The following is an 8,963-nucleotide window of genomic DNA, read 5'->3' as shown; positions in this document are numbered from 1 at the left end:
AATGTACAAATATATATAGGGTATGTTGTAACACTGAAATACTTACAGCAAATGTAGATAAAAAGATAAAGGAGATTCAGGAGAAAATTGCAAGTATTGCTAAATCTTTTGACGGACTGATTTCATTGACTACAACAATTGATGGTCAAATTTTGAATTTGGAGAACCAAATTTCTGCTCTTGAGAAGGAAAGGGACAAAATAATTCGAAGACCTAGAAGTCTGAGAGGCCTGGTGAGTCCACAATTGGATTCACTTTGTGTACATAAGAAAGAATGCATGGATATGGTGGGAAAGCCCACACCGGCAGAGGTAAATAAGAAAGAGTCTTTTGCACATTTATTGAGTGGACTTGTATCTATTTCCAGCACATTCAAAAATGGTTGGGATACTTATGTGGAGTTACTAGAGAAGGCTTATCCAGAAATTTTGAAGTTGGTCAAGCATTGAGCACATATCATTGGAGAAGGGTTATCCGATATAGATGTGAAAAATGGCAAGCTTTAGGTAATCACTGAGCACATATTATTGGAGAAGGCTTATCCGGTAAAGAGTTTAGGGTTTCAGACCGGAACAGACAAAGCTTAACGGGAATTGTATTTAGGCATAGAAGATGTTATCTTTGCAATTTAATCATTTCTCCAGATTGTAGTCTAGATTTGTATGTAGTCAATGATTCTCCTTTTGTCATTGAGCAGTGTGCTCTAGGCTATAAACCTTCCTGCAAGTGTAGGCCCCTCATATATTGTAATACCTCTTCATATGGCCAGTGGATTGATATTGTGGGTCACAAATCCCACCGTGGTTTTTCCTCTTTGATGTTTTCCACGTATAAATTTGTGTGCTATGATTCTCATTTATGTGTTTGGCTTATTGGTTGCTTTACTTCTTTCTATTTCGTATGTACCGGTATACCAGTTAGTGTATGCATGTTTTAATAAGGCTAAAATCTACTATTTCGGTATAACACTGATTCACCCCCCCCCCCCTCTCATTGTTATTGGTTTCCAACAGGATCATCATATGTACCTATCTTTGTTGCAAATCCGACTGTAGTTGACGTCAAGGACCGTCCCAAGCAAATTTTCAAGCGATATCTGCATGTTGCTACCTTGGACGATTCAATTGGCGCTTTTTCCCATGTCCCGGAAGGAGTTGTGTATGTCAAAGATGTAAGAGCCTACATCCACTGTCATATTGAGGATTTGGGAACAGCTGATATCAAGAGCATGTACATGAAAGAGTTAATGGGAGATTCTGGAAAGATTAAACCTAAATACCAACATATTGTTCATTTAGGGTTTACCGACATTCTAGATATTCCGGAATTCGAAGATAAAATTGTTAGGTATGTTTTGAGCAGAGTGCATGGAGAATTTATCTGGTTGGATAGACCATATAAGATTACAAAGGAGGCCATCAGGGCAATCACCAGTTTACCACAGATTGGACAACGTCTGGAAAAGAAAATTTCAAATGATCAAGTTAACAAGATTATCGGCGCAACATCAGATAGGCAGTCAATGAGAATCAGTACTATCATCGATACAGACATCAAATTCAGAAGCATGGTCATCGGTTACAAGGTAACAATCAAACCGACTGAATTCTTTTTCTAGCTCCGACATTTATGCAGCTTATAAAATGATGAGGGAGAATGAGAAGATAGATCTATGTGGTTGGATGTAACGATGAACTGTTGATAAACCTAGGAAAGATCAAAGGAGAAAAGAAAGGGACCTTCTGGTATGGTAACCTAATTGTCTGTTTAATGTTATTTTTCATCAATGAGACTCTCGGTTTTGGGAAGAGACAATGGGCATTTGATATCCTGGTAGGGAGGCAACTAAAACAGTCTATTACTACATTGGGCAGTCAAAGAGATGACAAAGTATGGGGATATTTTTAAGCATTTCAAAAGGCTATGAATTCTAGGATGAGGGTTCCTAAGCGCATTGTTGAGAAATACTCAACTGACATATGCTTCATGGTTAAGAAAGATGAAACTCATGGAAGCGGTCAAACCCCGGAAGATCTCGATTGAGGAGATGGGTTATGAAGTTGATGCACGGATTCTTGATGCTTATGCACAGATGCTAATTGATGCACCAGTAGATGAAACTGTCAAAACTTTTGGCACTGTTAAGTAGAAGACACAAGAGGTTGAAACTGAGTTCAACAAGAAGAAGAGAGAGAAGCAGGAAGGAAAGGCAAGTTTGTTGAAAAGGTTTCTCAGGACACAAAAGCATTGATTGATGTTGTCTCGCAGAAAGGGAGGAAGAGAAAAGAACCAGAAGTATTCATTCAACCTATTGTTGTTGAATGTGAATCTGTAGATGACACACCCTTGGCATTCAAAAGGGTAATAAGGAAGAAAATTGAAGAAACCAAGGTAGAGGCTAAGAAGCAACCGGTTAGGAAAGTAACTATCAGGGTATCGACACAGAAGAAAGCACCAAAGGAGACGCCTTCAGCCCCATCCGGTACCGAAAGAAGGAAGGAGGAGGATGACATTGATCTGGCAATTGAATCTGGTAATGTAACTATCATTCCACCAACGACTTCTCAAAGTTAGTTGATGATATTACTAAAGATGGTATGTTAAAGAATGTACAGTTTTATTATCAACATTTAGAGAATGATGATCAAAGAGAAGTAGAGGAAGCAGTTTTGCTATATTTGGATATTTATAAGAAAGCCTTGATAGAAATTGAAAACGAAATACCAACATAGTTGTATGATATGTTAGATGCTAGAAGACTATCAGCAATGCAAGAAGACAAGCATACAAAGATACAAGAGTTGTTATATGTTTGTGTTTCTATTGCTCCAGAGGAGATGGATAAGACACTTGAGGTGGCAGATAGGAAAATCTTTAACAGCAAACATAGAATAATCAATCTTATGTTAGGAAGGATAAATGAGATAATCAAGGAGACCCACAAGGCATGGGTTAAGTTTTTTGAAGAGAATCGTGGATTTTATACTTCACCAGAATCTAAGACAGATACTGTAAACATCCCGATTGAAGGAAAAGGAAAGGGTATTATGAGTACTTCACCCTCAATTTAAAAAAATATTAAGATAGTAGAAATTAAGCCCCCGGTAGATACAAATGTACAGAAAAATGTTGAGATACCGGCAAACATAGAGAGTGTAAAGGTTGATAATGTATAGGATACTAATGTTGAGGACAACAGTCCTCTGGATACAGATATACAGGATGAGGTTACAGTTCTTAGGGAGGAACCGACAGTTACTAAGATTGCACCAAGTGGCGAAGCCACCGGTGCAAGTGAGGAAGCTATAAAGGATAAATCATCAGAGGAGAAGAAAGAGGAATCTGATAGGGAACCAGTAGTGAGTCCATCATTGTTGTCAATTGACACCTTGCAGGTTGAAAAGAAAAGCATAACTGAGATGATTCCTACTGAACTCATGATGATGGTTGCACAGAAAATGTTGAAGGAAGGATCTATGGATAAAGGTATTATTGATCAGTCTATCACTGTTTTGCATAGACTAGTCCCGGAGTGCAAGTTTGGCAATGAAGCAAGCCCATCTAGCAAGCTTAAGATAATCACTGAACATATTTTAAAGGATTTTCAGTCCTTAAAACAGATTTCAAACCGACAAGCACTGGAGAAGTTCACACAGGCAAAGAGAGATACATTTGATCAAATGATTGAGTCTGAAAGGAAGGAAATTAATGATAAGTTGAAACTGATAGATAATTCTTTAAACCAGCGTACAAATATTTACAGAGTATGTTGTAACACAAATTTTCTTACAGTTAATTTGGATAAGAGGATTAAGGAATCTCAGGAGAAAATTGCAGGTATAGCCAATTCTTTTGATGGATTGAATTCATTGACTACATCCATTGATGGTCAGATTTTGGTTTTGGAAGCCCAAGTTTATGCTCTTGAGAAAGAAAAAGACAAAATCATAAGAAGAGCCAGAAGTCTTAGAGGTTTGGTGAGTCTCCGATTGGATTCATTTAGTGTACATAAAAAGGAGTGTATAGATATGGTTGGTAAGCCCACACCGGTAGAGTTAAATGAAAAAGAGTCATTTGCCCATATGCTAAATGGACTTGTATCTATTTCCGACACTTTCAAATCTAGTTGGGATACTTATCTAGAGCTTTTCGATAAGTCCAATCCGGATATTTTCAAATATATTAAGCTCTGGTAAGGTATTTTTGGGATATTCATTCTACAATCTTTCATTCTTCGTCCCAGTTTTGGATTTTTGGTATTCTTTTTGGAAATTTTGATGGCATTGATGTCAAAGGGGGAGTGATATAGATGTGAAAAAGTGAAAAAGAAAAAAGGGAGTTGTATACATTGGGGGAGCTATGGAGATATGGAATATTTTTTATTATGATCATAGATGAATATTCAGCTCAGGGGGAGCAAGTTCAACATGAAACCAACAGATGGAAACCACATGACTATTTTTCACACGAGTGTTGCCATCAATGCCAAAAGGAGAGATTGTTGGCAATTGACACTCAATTGGTTGGTTTCACTATGTTGTCATTGATGGCAACATGGCAATTTATTTTGGTTTCATATTTTGGGTTAGTTGTGTACTGACAGACACTTCACTAGCACCGGCACCTGCAGGTTGGAAGGAATTCTCAAGTTATCGGCAATGTAGGATGACATGGTTTGGAATAAGGTTATCGGTATTGGAGGCCCACATCTTTTGGATCTGACATCGATAATTATTTTTGATATTCATGTATTTATGTTATCTAGCCGGCATGTATGTTCATAATGTAATTATCTATTGTAAGCCAACATAAGGCATGATGATTTGTAAAGGGTATATAGGTCAGTTAGTTAGGTCATTTTGATATATGATAAGATAGCACTTTAGGAAGGAAATAATGAAAGAGATGCGAAATATATCAGAGAGATCATCTATGTGAGGATATTTATTTAAGGGTTATTCTGGTAAAAGGTTTAGGGTTTCAGACTGGAACTGTATTCAGGCATAGAAAATGGTATCTTTGCAGTTCAATCATTTCTCTGTATTGTAGTTTGGATTTATATGTAGTCAGTGAGGCTCCTTTTGTGATTGAGTAGTGTACTCTAGGCTGTAAGCCTTCCTGCAAGTGCAGGCCCCTATATTTTGTAATATCTCTTCATATGGCCAGTGAATTGATATTGTGAGTCACAAATCCCACCATGGTTTTTCCTCTTTGAGATTTTCCACGTATAATTATGTGTGTTATGGTATCCATTTATGTGACTTATTGGTTGTTTTACTTCTTTCAATTCTATAAGTACCGGTATATCGATTGGTGTATGCATGTTTTAATAAAGTTAAAATTGATCATTCTGGTAGAACACTAATTCACCACCCCCCTCTCAGTGTTCTTGGATTCCAACATCCTCAAAAGGTACATGCTAAATGTGAAGCAAAAGTTTTGGCCTACAAAAAGGAACCTACAAAAAAGGATTATGGCAAACAAAAATGATAGAGATAATTACTCATCCTTTGGTTGCTCTTCCTCAAGCGTGCAGTGCTCTTTATGTCAGCTTTCAACTTGTGCAATGGTAGGCCAACTGAAGACTCTAGGCTCTTGCAATTTATTTATTACCTCCCTAATTTTGGTATTCATTTTATTTTTGACTTCAACAATAAACTTTTGATCTCCCCATACAAGATGATATATTTGTGTAGGATGAAAATGGAATCAAATAAACTAAGACCTAATCCCACTCTCATTCACACATTGGAATACGAAAGTTCTTAAGGAGATGATTCACTTTAACTTCCTGTTATGAAAGAGAGTCAAGGTGTTCGATTGGTTGAAGGACTAGAATACTAAGATGGGGGTAAATCAGTATTCCCATAGATCTTAAAACTTTTACCAAACTTAAACCTTATGTTGATAAAATCAAATTCATCAATTATGCAATACACACATGAAATAGAAAATGCAAAGTAAACATGAAAACATAGCCACACAAGGAACACCAGATTTATACATGGAAAACCCATATGGGAAAAACCACATAGAGGGTTAACTCTCAGGAGAATATAACTAGTTATATAGTGTTTTACAAGTCAGGTAGCTCACTGCCTAAATAAAAAAACAACTCACTCCTAGAATACTCACTGCAAAGATACAAAAATCGCTTACTACCAAAATGCTCACGGCAATAGGAAAGATTGAACTGAAAAGGATTGCATCTCCAAATGCATGAGATCAGTTCCAAGGTTAAGCTCAGATCACAATTTACAAACCTTACAACAGATCTGACAAAAGATCTTTGTACAACTATCCTTAAGTACTTGCAACAAATCCAGTAAAGGACTACTGCAACATTGTAATACTATCTGCACTCTGATTTTGTACCAACTATCTTCCCTGTCTGCAACTCACACTTCACACTTTGCTTATCTATTATCTTTGGTGATACTCACTCACTCGCACACACACATACATCTTCTCATATATTCACCTATACATCAGACACACATATATATACCAGAGGACATATACACCAGGATAATGTGTCGGCCTAGCTCAACACGTTATCCAATAAAGCTCTAAGCATAAACAACCATGGCAGCCTCTGCAAGACCTTTACATGCTTCCTTTTTCACAATTTATTTTTCGATGCATATACTGAGATTACCGGAATGGGACAGGGTCATCCGAGCCCATAGAAACTGACCCATTATCACAAAACTCAAGCACAACATCTCCAAACTCCAAAGATACAGATTTCATGCATACCAAGAATACCACAACACAAAACTTGAAGAGATACAACTAATATGACCAAAATAGTTGATACCGGAACATGTAACTGATACCAGGACCAATGTGAACACAACTTGGAATTTTGAAACACATAACTGACAAAGAACTTCCATAAATCACTCCATTAGATCAACTATACCTCGCTACATCACATCCAATGGCTATACAAGAACACGAATCACCTGCTTATATCAAAAATTGCACATACTGATTGCATACAACATCTGGACCAAACCGAGTAACAATGAACTACATATGTTGTCCAGTCCAAACCGAATAACCAGTTTGACATCAATGACAACAATATTCACACAAGTCTAACAATCTCCCCCTTTGTCATTGATGGCAAAACATGTCCAAAACATATTTGTATATAACTCAACTACCCCTAACTCATACATCCCCAAAAAACTTCAATTATTTCTCCACGTTTGACGTCAAGGACAAAGGATACCTTTGATGAAAAAGAAATGAAAGAAAACATAGCATATACACAACTGAATAAACAAATGTCAAAAATTGAATACCAAACCAGATAGAACCTTCAGCTGCTCTTCTTCGGAAACATAAGCTTGTATTGCTCCTTCAATTCTGGTAGAACTTCCCAAGACTTTATGGCCAATTTAATGCTTACTAAAAGGCTTTTGCATTCCTCTAACAAATCAACAATATGATAGATATTGTTCGGAGCAAATGGACTCTACTCATACTCAACTACATTGCCAAGTAATGATGAAAATTGCTTCAATTTTGCTCCAACGATCTCTTTCACTTTCCAAAACATACTTATAAAGTCTTCTCTTTGCCTTTGCAAGAATAAGAGTTCATCTTGAAGAGTTTATTCTTTTCCTCTGCTCACCATTCTTGTCATCTAGAAAATCAAAAAGATTTACTTAAAGTATTTAGTTCATCTTCAATACCATCAAATTTGGCTTTGTGCTTCACTATTGTTATCGGCAAAGAGATACAGTACCTATAGACTCTGTTGGCACTGTAGATACAATCTCTCAATTCCTTAAGAACCTCCAGAACTAGAAACAGGGGATACCGGGCCAAAACTCCACATGTCCAGAAAATATTTGAAATAAGCATCACAAGCTTTCTCTTTACTATTCAAAATGTTCAAATATCTGAATATCTGCCTTGCAACTGGGACACCAAATTCCCATATAACATCTTTTCGCAGAAGGGATCCCATACAATAAATGACTAAACACACTAGCAATGAACCAAACCGGAACAAAAAATTCTACTCTTTTGACATTTTAACATTTTCAAGAAATAATTCTCTCAACAATTCACACAAGTTGAATGATTTGTTTTTCATTACAAACATATGTGTCATATATACTGCAGTTGTCGAAGTGACACCTTCCATATTCCTGAAGTAGATCTTATAAGAAATGTCGTAGGCAACATACCTCACCATAGGGTTGATAATTGTGTCGCAGGGCTCGCTAATCATCCTTTACGCTGATTAGGACTTCCACTTCTCTGTTTTTAATTGACTTTTTAGCCGGAACAACTCCACTATCACACAAACCGGTGACCACTGAGATAGCCTCCTTCATGATTGGATAGGGTTTATCCAACACGATGTTGTCATCCCGCATACGACTAAGGATCACTCTGATAACCTCTGCATTATCAAACCAAGGGAATTTTGTCCATGGATTCAAACCTTTACTCTCCAATTCCTTAACTCTTTGCAACACTTATTAGCAAATAGAGCAATTTCCTCCAAAGTGTGATGAAATAAATTATGAGCTCATTATCATCCTATTTTATACTTTCACCATCTTATTTATATCAAATGTTGTGACAAACTCACCCACGTGCTGCCAAAAAGAATGAAGGGATGTTTAGGAAGATAGTAGTACCAATCCAAAGCTATCCCTTGTTGGAAACTTGAGTTATTGTGTTATGTTATCATTGATGCCAACATGTCTAATATTGTCATTGATGTCACTACATAGTGCAGAGGGCCCGGGAATGTATGTTTGATGTTATTGTGTGGTCTATTGGTGATATTGAGTAAGGTTGAGGTATTTTCAAAATGTTGGTGTAGTGGAAGTTTCAATATGCTGGAGACAATATTTATGCAAAAAAGAGTTTTTAACGTCTCAGTGGAAGAATGTTTTGCATTCCTCCGGTTTGTGAAATTATGGAGTATGGTT

The sequence above is a fragment of the Cryptomeria japonica genome, chromosome 11, assembly GCF_030272615.1.
Source record: "Cryptomeria japonica chromosome 11, Sugi_1.0, whole genome shotgun sequence".
Classification (NCBI taxonomy): Eukaryota; Viridiplantae; Streptophyta; class Pinopsida; order Cupressales; family Cupressaceae; genus Cryptomeria; species Cryptomeria japonica.
Note: the sequence above shows the minus strand (reverse complement) of the source record.